This window comes from Varanus komodoensis, unplaced genomic scaffold, assembly GCF_004798865.1.
Source record: "Varanus komodoensis strain SLA01 unplaced genomic scaffold, ASM479886v1 scaffold42, whole genome shotgun sequence".
Lineage (NCBI taxonomy): Eukaryota > Metazoa > Chordata > Lepidosauria > Squamata > Varanidae > Varanus > Varanus komodoensis.
Window position 1 is genome coordinate 1,352,398 of NW_025335972.1, and position 15,191 is coordinate 1,367,588.

A 15,191-nucleotide genomic window follows, 5' to 3' on the forward strand; every position below is an offset into this window, starting at 1 on the left:
CAATGCTTCAGGGACTCATTTTGTTCAAAGCATGCAAGATATTTTTTTACACAATAACAGGAACATTCAGACAGTGTGGTAGATGTTGCTTCTTTGGGGCATCACAAACACAAAATCTTTGGAGATGGTTGTTTTTTTATTGCTCCCCTCTAATACAACCTTCCCCAACTTGATGCTCTCCAGTTTTTTTGGATGCAGATCTCAGCATTCCTGGCTATTGGCCATGCTGGCTGAAGCTAATGCCAAAGTTCAAAACATCTGAAGTGGAAAAAGTTGGGAAAGGGCATTCTGATACAAATGGGCCCTTTTAGTAAGCAACAGCCAATCTTGCCTTGTATGTTGTTTGCAAGGGGTGGCCAGATATATATAGCTGAGAAACCTGGGCCCACATCATGGCAAGGGACCAAAAGTGTTTTCCACAGTGCTGTAATCGTCTTCATGTGTACAAAGAGAAACTGGTAATTGTGGGCAGTGCTCAGAACAGCACAGCCAAAAGAGGAGTGTGATGCTGGAATTCCCCAGTACTATCCACTATCATTTTGTTTCCCAAACTTAAGCACAGCTACAGGGGCTCTGCCTGTGATATGAGCAGCAGTTATGGGGGAGGGCAGTGTGCAGCCCATTCTGACATCTCCATATTTTGTATATTTAGTTTTACACTTGTATGCCGTCCCCTACTCCAGGTGGAGACTCTGTGCTGCTTACAACACTTATCATATTTGAATTTCCCTTCCTCACAAATCCTTTTGAGTCTTCCAGGAAGAAAAATATGAAGCACTTTATCATGTCTTGTTGCTTGGATTGAAGCAACCTTGCCTTTTGTGTGTGCGGCTGGGGCGGGGGAGATAGGATTTAGATTTGAAAAACAGTACAGGAGACAAGATGAAAACTTGCCACTTCTCCTTGCAGTTCTGATTTTATATGTGGGAGGAAATGCAATGGTAGATCTGGCCATGGCTGTCCATCAACAGCCCCAATAGATTCACCTAATTTAAAAGTGTGTTGCTTGTGCATGGCAGTATCAATGTCAAGATGTCTTTGGCTCTGTAACGAACCCCAGAGACAGAGCTTGTGAAATACTATTAATCTGCACTTGGCAATTTAAACACTGGACCCAGGCTGGGCTCTTGTTGGATATTCATGAGAATAGCCTTTGTGGAATAAAAAGGCATAAGCTGAAGTTTGTTTTCTTAGGGCAGGGGTGATTTACCATACCAGAAATGTAGACTATCATAAACTTCCCGGAAAGCAATCAAGTTCCAGGCACAAGGTCAGGCGAAGCAAGGCAGCTAATGATGGGGGGAGGGGGGAATAGCCTATTTGAGCCTTCTACAACCTGCCCCCCACCCCCACAAGGGATTTGAACTACATTTCATTAATTACCTTTCTATACTGTCCCAAAGCCAAAGAAATCGGGGTCATTTACAAAGATAAAAATCTTAGAAAAAGTGTTATGCATAATAGAAAAACAGTTTAGCTACAGAGCAGGCACACATAGTTAAAGGTCTCATTATCTGTTTGTTGACCATGCTGACTGTGGTTGATGGGAGGTATAGTTCCAGACTGCTGGAGGGCAACAGGCTAGCTGCAATTTTTTATGGACCTCTCACACAGCGACTGTTTGGAACAGGAGTTATATTTGCCCTGAAATAGAGGCTTGGAGACGCAGTAAGTGCAAATGCACTGCCAAGAGAGTGACAAAGCTGGGGGAGGGCCCTTTTTAACCCCTTTCTCCCCAGTGCGAGCCACAGTGTCCTTGCACCGTGCCCTTCCGCACCTTCTCTCGCTTCAATCCAATTTGTGTTGTTTTGCCTTCGGTACAGGAAAGAGCAGCTGAACTGCACAAGGGGAAAACTCGAGACTGGCTGCTGTTGCTGTCACTGTCTCATCTGGACTGCTGAGATAAAAAGCCCCTTGCCAATATGTTTGGGAGAAAGCAGTTGGCAGGTATCATAAAGGCAGAGAAGGTGGGTGCTGAGGGTTTTCGCTAGGGACCAGCTTGGGTCTCTTGGCTGCCAGCTCTTACCTTTCAAAACAAAACAACCAGCTGTTGAGCTGATATGGTGGTTCTGTGCCCTGCAGAGCTGTTGCAAGGCCTGAACCCCTGGGAGCCCAGCCCTGAATGTATTTACTAGGACCTTAGATCTTTTCCCAGCACTGAGCATTTCTATAGGGAAGTGTTCCCCCGCCCCTTGTCTTAGGGCATGATCGCATGCATGTTTACATAGAAAAAGTCCCATAACTTCCAGCATTCCAGGAATTATTTTCTGTATAAGCATACATAGGATCGCATCTTTAATTGCCATGTCAGGGGCAATTTTCAAGGGAGATTGCAAATGGGGAGGGAAGCCCTAACCCAGCCTCCTTTCCCCCACATGCTGCAATACCACCACCCAACATAGCAATTTAGCAATTAAGCTTAGAAAAACATCTTCCATGGGTGCCAATAGAAGCTGTTGAAAGGGCCCATTTTAAAAAACACCTTTCCCAGATGCTCTCATGCGTTTTTTCACACCTGTGCTCAGAGAGAGAAACTGAAAAGGAGCTACTGATTTAGAAACTTGTGGGTTGGGTGCAAATTAATGAAAGAATTTGTTTTCTTTGGTGTGATTTTGATGAGAAATTAATTGGTTGACTTTGCCATCTGTGAAATGAAAATGAGCACAGGTAAGAATTTCTTGTCTTACAGTGTTACTTTGGCATAATAGTTAGAAAATGATACTGGGACTTGCAGGATCCGGGTTCTATTCCCTAAGCTCAGCCGTGAAGCTTACTCACTGACTTTGGGCCAGTCACTGAGGCCTAGCCTACCTCACAGGATTGTTGTGAAGATAAAATGAAGAGAAAGAGGTCCATGTAAGCCACCCTGGGTTCTTCACAAAAGGAAAAAAGTGGGATAGAAATGTAACAATAATAGGGATATGATTCAGAATATTTTTGTGCTAATCTTCATTGTCCAGTTTTGAGATCGGTATACAGTCATTTTTATGTACAGCAAAGATGAAAATGTGATGCTTACATTTGGGGGAGCACACACTCTTTTTTCAGTTCAAGGATTACAATATTCAGTGGGGGAGAGAATCATACATCTTACATTCAGAATTTAAGCCATGTTGGTAAAGCTACAATATATAATTTTTTAAAATTGGAATGCTATCACTGCAGATAGCAGGATCTATTGATGGAACAGCATTTTACCCAACCCCATAATAAAAAGTAGGCATGGTTACTTAATAGAGCTTCCATATTCAGGGGCAGTATACTGAATATCAGTTGCTGAAGAGCAACAGAAGGAAAGTGCTGTAATGCAAGTCATTCATATGTACTAGCAGTCATCAAGAGCTGATTCACACCTGCATGCTCATCATTTCAGGATTGCACCATCATTTAAGAACTGACAATCCAGTTAGCTTGAATATTGCCTTCAGCACATTTTTTCCAGTGGGAGGATAGGGGTTGATCTCTTTGGTTGAAACTCATCAAGAATACAATAATCCAATATGGAGAACTTGAGTTATGTATGTCCCTGTAAATAGTCCCCAAGCATATATGATTGGGCCTGACATGCAGGGATAAAGCATAAATATGACAGTCTTGTTTCTGATTCTGACACTGACCTGAAGCAATTCTGGCAATTTTGAACCCCCACGCAGCCAGCCCTCCCCTCCCTTGACAAATCCACACGAGTTGGGCAGACACCACCTCCACCTTGCCAGCAGAAGTTGCTCTTGTTGGACTCCTGCCTGCTGTGCGGCTGTTAAAAGCACAGGACGTGACAACGCTGTTGTCATCCCTGTTGGCTTGAAAAGTCAGTTGATGAGAAGGAAGTTGGCACACCTCCGAAAATGCTGGGAAGTGCTTCTCGAAAATGGAAAAACTCTGAGGCACAGAGTCAAAGATAGTTTGGTCTCAGAGGGAGAAATGACAGATGGCATTTGAAGAAGGCGCTTTCCGGTTAAAGGCAAAGATAACATGTTGCTGTGTAAACTGAGAGTGTTTTATTTATATCCCATCCTATCCTAAGGTTTCAGGGCAGTTTTTTCTTTTCTTTTTAATTTAAAGATGCAAAATACAAAACAAACTTTGGAAAAAGCACAAACTGCCCATAACCATGTCAGAGCAACACACACACCAATGGAGTTACTTTTGCACAGTAATCAGCTATGGAGAAATCAAGTGATAGCTGTCGTTGTTTTATTTATAAAGGAGCCTATACTTTTCTAGGTGCTGCACAAATATGAGAAAACCTTAGATTTACAATGGAAAAGAATGGTTGTCTCTAAAAAAAACTGGAGGAATAGGAAAGGAAGAGGGGAAATTATTTTATGTATAGTATTTCTGTACCACATTTCTAGACAAATCAAGTTCCTTTACCAAAGGTTCAGAACATAAAAGCCATAACCAGGTAAGCAAGCAAACAGGTCTTGTGTAGCTGGATTCCGTGGAAAAGTATTGCACCCGAGGTGACATTAAAGTCCTTTCTCTGGTGTCAGTCCCTCTGCAACCAGACGCTTTGTGACACTACTTGACCGGCAGTTAATTATCTCCCCGACTCATACGGTCAGGAGTCTCCCGTGGCGGCGGGAGGGAATGAACGTAAAAACATTCGTGCTTCGGTATAAACGCGCGGCAAGTACAAAGAGCGCGTCTCTTTTTCTCTCTCCCGCCCCATCCCCCAGTGGGCGTGATTTCCCTTAGCCACGCCTCCCCGTTGACGTCAGCGGCCGTCCCTTGCCCACGTGGGAGGATGAGGTAGCCGCGATGGAAGTATCTGCAGGGGTAGGAGAGTCCACTGGGCTAGCGTCGGGCCTCACGTTGTATCCAGACACGGGACAAGGGGTCGTGAGAAGAGGTGGAAGGGCGGGAACATGATGTGCCCGCGGTAGGGGTGGGTGGGAAATGAGTCTGGGGCGGAGTAAAATTGATGTATTACATTTCTGTTCCTCCCCATTGATAGAAACTTCCGGAGTTTCAAAAACATTAAAACCAAATTACCGGAGGCCCTTTTCTTCAAAAAGAAGACAGCAGAAATACCTGCGGGGCGGGAGATGGCAGTTTGTTTGCAAGCGGGAGGACGGTTTTGGTGGAAAAGGAGGAAATTTTGCCCTGTTCTTTTCCTGGATTAAGTGATGCACTAACGAGTATCTTAGGACAAAATTTCCCAGAATAGGGTGTTGCTTATCCACGAGTGGCAGGGGAGAGATAGACACTAGGTATCAGCTGGAAAGGGCATATCTGTCACTGCTTGAGTGCTTTATGCCCCTAGCAGCCACCAGAAATGATAGAAGCCAGAAAAAAGAAAGCACAGTTTGTGCTAGGAGATGGCATTGTAAGTTGAAGTTCATTTGCAGTACCTGTCAACCCCAATATCCAAACGTTTGATTTGCTAAACATACAGAAGTCCTGTTTTCTTTTACAACTGGTGCTGGAAAAGTAGGAAGGAGACTCACCTGATTATATAATTTTTTTTTTTTTAAATCCATCTTGGAATGAAAAGCACATTCTGGAAGAATAAGTTGTCAGTCCAATGGACTAAAATCTGTCTAGACAAATATTAGAACCTCATTTTATGTGAATGGTTAAGCCTTTAATGGTTTGTGGGCACAGTGTTATACCAGCACTTAATATGGTTAGAAAATAGAGTGTCTTCAGCAATAGCCAATTTATAGGGGAAGTGATAGGGGATGTTCATGAACCCAGGCCTCTGACATCCCCCCACCCATCACTACCCTGCAGTAGCCATCTAACCCAGTTGCTGCAGGAGCTGGCCCAAAACGTCAGGGGTCCCCTGTCCTGTATTATGAACTCAGTCTTCAGCTTTCTGCATGCATGATAAAGAATAAAAGGAGGATCTTTATTCACATCTGTGACTGTCATATGCAAAAACTGAAACAGAAACTCTCCCAGATTAATCAATCTTTGACCACAAAGGTGTTCTTCTGTCCTTTAAGATTATTTTAAAAGTAGAGAGAGGGTGTTGTGAGAAGGGCGACAAGTCTGTGGCAAGGAAGTATTACCTTCCCCCTTGTACATTTTATGTTCCTTATGGCTACTTCCAACATTAGTGAGCTGAGCATTCCTTTCCCATCATCCTCATTTGCTTGGATTGCACTGGGCTCCCTGGCCCCAGACCCAGAACCCCGAAAAGGAGGGATTAGCAAGGAACTGACTGTGACAGATGACATCTTGCATGTGTGAGTATTATTTATTATTTATTTATTTATTATTATTTATTAAAACATTTTTATGCCGCCACATTCGCCGAAGCCTTATTTGGACCCTTCCACAGAGGCAAGGCACAAGAGCCTTTGACTACAACTCCCATCATTTCTGACCATGCTGGCTGGAGCTGGTGGACTTTATAGTCTAAAACTTCTGGAGGACAACATCTGAAGAAAAGCTGCTTTAAACTTAAGTGTCACTGAAACGACTGTTTATTGTTTCCCTGTTTTCCATTGTCTTCACTTTTCTGCCTTTCCTCCATCAACCCTCTGTCAGATTTTACATTGTAAGCTCCTTGGGGCAGAGTAACTGCCCTCTTGCACTCTGTTAAGCACAGTTATGGTGACAGGCAGATAAGCTGATAAGATATTTTTATCTGTGCCACAAAAATGTTTTGTGCCAAATTTGCCCCTGTGGTTCCCAAGAGCAAAGGGAGGTTTGGGGTCAGCCTTAGGAATCACACGATGCTGTGGGTCAGAGATAAAGAACTCTGGCAGTCCTGACAGTGAGAACTGAAGTGCTGGACTAGAATATGAAAAGTGTTTTTGGCACTTGATGCTGGAGGAAATACAGTGATTATGTGGGAGAGAGTTGTTTTGTGATTGGTATGTTTACCTGCTGTTATTATTTGCAGGAAGTGGAGAGCAGATGAGGCCCGGATCCTGCGCGTTTCCATTAGTTCCTTTCTGGAACATCTTTCCTTGGTGGTAGAGACAATGGACCTGTTTGGAGCTCCTGCAGTTTGAGAGATTGTATGACCTACACAATGGAAAGCGGTGGGCTTGGTGGGTCACTGGGCTAGCTCACTAGTTGCTGGTGTCAAAGCAGGCACAAGAAGCCCCTTGGAAACCAGATGATGCAGGGGACATGTGGCTCACCCCTAATGCTCACGAACATTGATCGACCTTGAGTACTAAGAAGCAGGCAAGGTTGGAACTGTCCAAGTATGCAGAATCTGGAATTGTAATATCCAGTAAGCGTATACTTGGCACGTGTTCACTGATTGATGTTTCAGCCAACAATCTATATTACATGATCAATTATATGTACGTTAGCAAAATCTTAATAAAAGCACTTCTTTAGGCTTCCGAGTTAAGATGATTATGCCGCATGGGATGAGAAACTTCTTTGTTTGGGAAAAGGGAAGCCATCTGTTGTCTCAAAATAGAAGCAAGAAAACCATCTAATCTTTGCATCAGATTTGTCAAGCATGCAGTGCTTGGAGGCTTGTGAGTTTATGACTGATGACTTTTGAGGTACATGAGGCTGATAGAGCTACATTTCTGTTCAGCTGGCATTATAGGTCTCATTTGAAGTGCCCATAAGAAATGTGTCATCTGATCAGTTTTTCCAGATCCGAGTGATGTGTCCTCATTGGAAGATCCAGGCTCAGCTCAGAATTGGTTGGGTACATTCATTCTGTATTTTCCCACTAGTCGTTTGCTTGGATAGGGGCTTACTCATAGCCATGCTATGAGATTTCCTATTTTGAAGATGAATAAACATATGTATCAAAATCATATGCATGCTTCACACAAGTAATTCCTGTTGTGTTCAGTGGCACCAAACCCCAGGCAGACTTGCAAAGAAATGCAACCAGAGCACCGCTGTGCTTGCACACTTGCTGCAAACCACACATCAGCGTGGAATTCATAGTCTCATGGTACAGCCATATGGCCTTCCGACAGCATCTGAGAAACTATAGAATTTTTTTTGAGTCCTTCTGGCCTTGGCTGTGCAGGCCAAGCATCCACCTGCTCACAGCCAGTGTGGAAAGAACCACACAGGTTCCCTCCCCCTGCCGTTGAATCTTCAGAAGGGGGGAAAGAGCCATGGTGGGAGGCAGCTGGGGTTGCAGAGGTGTGCTGTTTCCAATTGGCACCCCACCCCTTTTTATTTATTGGTTGGTTGGTTGGTTTATACATGTATTTATAAGCCACCTATAACTGCTGAGGCCTTCCTAGGTGACTTTTTCATCTTCCCTGGTACAAAATCCAGGTGGCCAAAAACAGGTTTCTAGGTAAAATGCAGGACATGTGGAAATCACCACCACTGTGCCTTACACTGGATGCTCATAGCTTTGGAGGTTAATGAGCATCTGCTGCAAGAGCAATAGAGTGTGCTCTTAAAGCTGTATTTGCAACTTGTGCTGAACAGCAAGTTAGTGTAAACAGGTTTTTTCCCCTTAGAAAAAGAAAGGGGCTTGCAATAACAGACAAGCATGCTGCTACAGATGGAACTGGATTTCAGTAAGGCTGCCTCCTGCAACATGAATTGATTCAATGCCAGTTATAACTTTACACATACAGGGTTAATCACAAGTGACTACCCTGGCAGAATTGGGCTCCCCTGCCCTCCCATGGCAGCTCCTTCAGCCTACCCAAGGAATGCCAGCTCAGGTTTTCCAGAGCTTTTGGGAAAGGGGCGCTTGATGGTCTCTGTCCCTCAGGGAGTCTGTCTGCTCAGCCACCAGCTGCTCCTGCTTCTTTCCCTCTCATTGCTGCCAGACTGGCAGGGAGGGAGCAGCAGGACCATCTTTGGCTCCTCTCCTGGCAAGCCATGCTGCCAACTGGGCTGCAGCAAGAGGCAGTTGAAAAAGCCTGGCTAAGGATGATGGGGGTTATAGCCCAGCACATCTGGAGGGTCCCAGGATGGGGAAAGCTGCTTTAAATTAGTTCAGTGCAGTGTAAATCTTTGGTCTAGTTTTCACCTGTCAATCTGCACCTGGGCTGGACCACTTTAGACTAAGATGGGAGTACAGGACTGGATCACTCCTCCTGCAGGAACTGCACACTGCAAAATACTACAGTACTCCCAGGTGGCCTAACTGAAAAAGTGGTTGTTGTTATTACTAATACTATCACATTGCATTGTGAGGAACCCAAGGCAGCTTACATAGTTCCATTTCATCCTCACAACAACTAGTCTGTGAGGTAGGTTAAATTGAGAGTGAGTGACCAGCCAAAATTCACCCAGTGAGCTTCATGGATGAGTAGGAACTAGAACACGGATCTCCCAGCTCTCCATTCTAACACACTGGCTCTCAGATCTGTTCTGTAGCTAGCACTGCCCCTGGGCTTAGGGGACATGTCAGCCACTTCTGCCTGACTCCGTCTTCTTTGCTGTGTCTTGGCCACTTCCTCTCCCACCCAGCTCCTTCATGTTTGGGCATTTTCATCCATCCTCCACTTCTCACTGTCACTTTCATCCTGACCCTTTCATTTCTCTTGGAAGACAAGGGAGCAGTTCAAGGCAGCCTTACAAAATAGTTTGGTTTTTCAGGGAGAGCAAGCCAAGGCACACTGATTGGTCTGAAACATTGAGCTGTTGTTTTTTTCTATCAGCTCATAATCATAGTTGTATTCCACTACTGCTTAGCTTTATTATTTATGAATTTACTAAAATCCATATTAGTGTAATCCCTTTATTGGGTCGACTTAAAAATCACAAGAAGTACTGTATGCAATCAAATTAAAAACCAGACAGGCCTGCTCATAGGCTTATGGTCACAACCCAAATGGAATAAGGAATTGGGAGGAAAAGGGGAAAGAAGCAAATTCACACACCAATTCTTAATATTTCTTCATTGTCCTTATCACCAACTAGAATGGAGACCAGGAGGTGCCGAATGGCAGTTCTGGTATACTAAAAATCAGGTACAGTAATAAAGACAGCCAATGTTTATAAAAACAATAAACTGCAGCATAAAACATCTGGCCTCAATAATACTAAATGCTTACATCACAACTGCAAGCTACAACCCAGAAAAGCTGAGTAAAACCTAAACCAGGGAGGGCCAGGGTGAAAGAGAAAGTCTTCCAGGCTGATGGAGTGGATCACGTTATCCCATCTCTTGTCTGATGAGCTGACGATGCACCATCTCCTGCTTCAGCAGCCAGGTGGAATGGCTGCTCATCCATGCCACTTGAGGAAGAGGAGAGGCCAAATGAAAGCGGAACTCAGCCAAGCTGATAGGACCTTGGCCTCCATTTGGAGAGGAATAATTACCATTAAGTTTCCTTCCTGGCAGGCTGCTGGGCCTTTTAACAGTCTAATGATGTGGAAATTCAACAAGTGACACTTTCCTTTTCATCACTTTTGCATTCTGGAGAAAGTACTAGCAGCTCAGTGTTTGCTCCTTGCACAGCCTGTTAAAGTTGCCTTCTGAAGTTTGCAATTTAACTTGCATCAAATAAAACTGAAAATGCACTAGCTTCCATATGGCAGCAATGGAGCTCCATTGATGGAGTGGTCAATGTTGGAATACAGCCACTTCATGAGAGTCCCAATAGCCATGCTGCCAAATAGAATCCAGAAATTCAGGCAGCTGTGCGGAATCATACCAACAAACCAGATCTAACTGTTTTCACCCTCCATAAGGAGCAGATCTTTGTAAAGTGAATGAGTTTTAATTGTCGATTCAAACCCAAACCACTGCAAAATACGGTGCTTCACAAGAGGTAGCAATATATTGTTATAGGGAAATTTTTCCTCTTTAGAAGTCTGTGTGTTTTCCTACTAATCAAAACATTTACATGCTGCAACTCTGCAAGTCCTGAACTTATTGCTCCATATAACTTTCCTGATTTGCATTCAGTCTTGAAAGTGAGAATGACTGCTCTTCCAGGATGGTGGGGAGAATGCAACAATTTGCAGGAAGGAGAGTGAAAGCAAAGATGTTTCTGGATGCTGCCACTGCCAGTAGTGACTGTAAGCATACCTGTGACTTGTGATGCTTCAATGTCTTCACAGCCAAGAGCAACCAAAGCTATTATATCTGTTCCTCATATCTGATGGCTTTTGACAAGTGTTTATTTATTTATTTATTTATTATGTTTGTACCCCTGATTTTCCTTTCAAGGAACTCAGGGTAGATTACATAATTCTCCTCCTCCTCTCAATCTTATCCTCACAACAATTCTGTGAGGTAGGCTGGGCTGAGAGTCTGCGATCGGCTCAAAGTATCTGTTCTTGAGCAAATCACTGCTTCAGTTTCATGTTTCTCTCTCTCTCTCTCTAAAATGGGCATAAACATTGCCACCTTTCACAGTTGTCTTCTTTCTGTTATGCACCCAAAAATATAACATTGCATACCCCACCTGTGCAAACATATTTCTCTTCACAGGGACACTCATCTTGGAGCTTCAGTTAGGTTCAGCCCCCTCTGGAGTGCATCTGTTTTCCAAGCTGGATCTGTTGCTTGGTAATGTGTCAAAATGGCCCACTCTGACCACCTTTCAGGTTGAAGTTAAAAGACCCTAAAGCACTCAATATCATGGGGCTGCAGAACATGTTTAAATGCCTTCAAGATAATACGCATCCGAGATGACATAAGCCCTGTCCGTCAGGAGGAGACCGATTATGGTATTTTGCTGGGGAAAATGCACAGTTCTGGGTTGCCAAGGTCCCTCGGAGATGGTTCTTCTCTGGTCTGCCTCCTCCCATCCTCCCTTTGGCTTCCCCCCGCCACCCACCGCGAAACATTTTTGTCCATTCCTAAAAAGGTTTTATGCCGAGATCTCGAAATTCCAGCCGTGTGAATCATTTTTCACCAGGTCTCTCATTTTCAGTTTTTAAAGGGTTCTTTTAAAAAACATTTTTAGCTTACCAATGAGATTTCCCTATTTTGCCTTGTTTATGCCTTCGGATTCTGGCACTGCTACATGAGCGGAAGAGGCATTTTTGCGCGGGTGAGGGAAGCATCCCTTTTTGCACCCTCATTAATTATCCATTCATACCGATCGTCTCTGGGGGAGGCAGGATTCCTGGGGCCTGTCCCCAGTTCTTGGAAGGGGTGAAAATCGTCGAGAAGGGGATTAGAACTGAGGCAGGGATTCAAGAGCTTCCTTACTATTAAAGGAGTGCGCTGGGGGGGGGGGGGGGGGGGTGGAGGGGTTTTTCAGGGGAGAGGGAAGGGGGGGGGGGGTGGTTCGTGGGGGGGGGGGGAGCGAGCAACATTAGCTCAGAGCACTTCGCCGCTCGTGTGCCGCAGGCTGGCAGCCACCAGATGGCGCTCTTCCCTACCATATAGACTGAGCCTGCCTCTTCCAGCCAAAGCCCCATTTTAAAGAAATGTCCGGACACAGAATCCGTCCCTAAACGCACATTTCCTTGTAAACGGGGCTAATTCTCGCCCGCCCCCCACATCCGGCGCTTGGACGCCGTTCCTCTGAGGATGGCTGGCAGCATCTCTCCGTCCCCTAGAAGCAGCTGCAGTTCAGCATCAGTAGAAAGGTGATCCCCACACTCAACCCCTCTGCCCCAGTTCTAAGCAGCTGTTGAAGCTCTTGCGCGCCCCCGGGGATCCATGAACACGCTCTTCTTTTCTGCTTTTCTTTCTCTTTTCTTCTTCTCCCCTCCTTTTTAAGGGGCAGAATCAATCACATCTGGGCTCTGCAACACCTCACCCTGAGTGGCTCTTTATTACTCTCTGGGGAGGTGTGGAGGCCAGGTCAGGGAGCACGTGTCTCTGGAAGCAGCAGGAAGGGATCCCCAGTGCACTTCTAGACATCATCTGCAGCCCATTTACTCACTCAGGCCAAGATCTCTGATAAGGAGGGCTGGCTGGGGTGATAGAATTTAGCTCTTATCCTCTTCCTTGCTCTAATCCACCAGATTGCCCCTCACTCACCCCAAGCTCCGATAAGAATTCAGAAATCCCAGTGGTGGGGCTGGGGGAGGAAAGTTTGCAATGGAGGAAACACTCACAGGACCCTCAGCATAAATCAGTCTCCGCTCACTACCCCTGGTGTGCAAGGCTGCCGTATAGACACTTGATCCTGGTTACTGAGGGCTACTGTTAGTTCACACTTCTTCAGCTTTCAGGACAAAAATAATTCAACAAACAAACAAAAACCTCAGAATCCAGGGGGTGATCGCAACTACATCATCTTGGCCTAAGAAACTGTCAGATGGACCCAGAGCTGCTAATTAGTTTGGGATGGGAGTAGATAGGCCTGCATTGTATTAAAATATGAGTTTCTCTTGGGGAGCTAAGTGGGAAGGGGAGATAAAAATTCAGGATTGCCTTCTTGTTTCCTTGATGTGTTATTCTACTGAGTATGCCTGACTTCTATCCCCTCCTGCACTTTAGCATAACCAAAATGATTCTGGTCTTCCAGAGCAGGAGATCCAATCCAGGAGTCCTAGCATTGCATCCTCTCCTCCACCCCTTGCTCACTTCACTTCTTTCTAGACCTGAAGAGTAGACCCCTCATGTATCTAGACAGCCCCCCCTCCCTTTCCACCTCTCTCCCCAGCGGAAGGCACAGTTGGCATCAAATGCCAGGGCCGCATGCGATTAATGTGCTAAAAGCCCCTTGATCGTAATTAATCTTTATGAGGCTGCTCTGAACTTCTATCTGATTCGCATTATAATCTCCCCTCTCTCCATCCAGAGGCGGGAGGTGCGTGTCTGTTGAGGTTGAAGATTTACAGGCAGGCAGAAGCAGGCTGGGTGGAGTACAGCTGTCTGTGCCCCAGTTCCTGACTGGTTTCCAATTAGCAAGGAGTGTTAAACCCCACGCTATGCTCCCTGTGGACCACACCCAGGCGGAGGATGCTGAGAAGAGTAGTGGGGAAGTGCCTTTCTTATGGGAAGGGACATGCATAGGGTCCCTTCCACTCCCTTTCTTTGCTTAGCATCAGTTTACTGTCATTGATCAATCCACAGATGCAGAAGAATGGAACAGGAGATGTCTGAGGCGATAGAACGGGTGGCAGAGAACCATTTCAGCCTTCAGATGAAGGGTTGATCATATTTTTCAGTACTCCACTATGTTAAAAATGTATAAATCTCCCTGCAGGCAGAAAGCAAGATCAACAGCGAGAGATTTGAGTTTCTGTCTGTCTGTCTGTCTGTCTCTCTCTGTGTCTCTCTGGTGCAGATCCTCAGGTTTAGTCTCCAAACTTGGCCCACCAGGAGCCTCACTCTGACCGTGTGCAGTTATCCAGAAGGACAACCCCCTTCTACTGGCTCCACCCCATTTTCCCCAAGCACTGATTGCTTGGAGGTTTCTGGGCCTTTTGCACAGTCTCCCCACCCCAATTCTAAAAGTCTGAAATGCTTCCCCTAAGGCTTAGTTAGTTACCAGCAGTGACGGTTTCAAGCTAAACGGTGTGGGTCTTTTTCTTCCTTCTTTTCTGGCCCGAGAAAGCCGCTCTGCAATGAAATCCAGCTTTATGACTGAAGGACAAAGGAAAGCTATCCTTCAAGATAAAGGAAAGGGGTGGTAGCAGAAGTAGCCTTGACCTAGGAAGAGAAAGCAACCTCAGAAGACTGCACAAATGGCAAGCAGATACATTTAAGGTGGAGCTTCTCTAAGGTGGAATTTGCCCCTTGGGCTGAAAGATGTTCTGTACCCCGATCTATCTGAAACTATTAAAAGCTTTGTCTGTCCCCACTAGCTGCAACCTAGATTCTGTTAACTCCATCACCTCAGGATCTTCTGCTTTCATTTGGCTTCTTGTAAGCCATGCCTCATGCAGCCTAGAATGTGAGAAGGCTGTGAAGCGCCCCCCCCCCCCCCCCCCCCCCCCGGGCCTGTGCCCCCCCCCCCCCCCCCCCCACACACACACATGCACGCACGCACGCACGTGTCAGCTGAGCCTCTTCTCTTCCCAGTCCAGCTGAACATGTGGCGGTGGAGAAGGTGGCCACAGAAACGGTTGGTGGTGAGGCTTGGCCCCAAAGCCCCCCTGGTGAATTCTTTCAGCGCACATGGGAACCTCCCTCTGGATGCCAGATTGTGCAGCGGCTGTTTTTCTGTCTGAACTTACTGCATGTGGTGTGTTTTTTGGAATGGCCTCACTCATAAAGCATCACCAGCAGAACGGGGAGAGGTTTGGGCTAAGCCTGTCTCCTTGATGTTTGCCTTTACTGCATGCAAGTAGCTTTGCCCTTGGATTTGTGGGGAGTTACTTCCACTTGCCTGCTGCAATGATAGGAGTTCAAGATTCGACCACAGTTT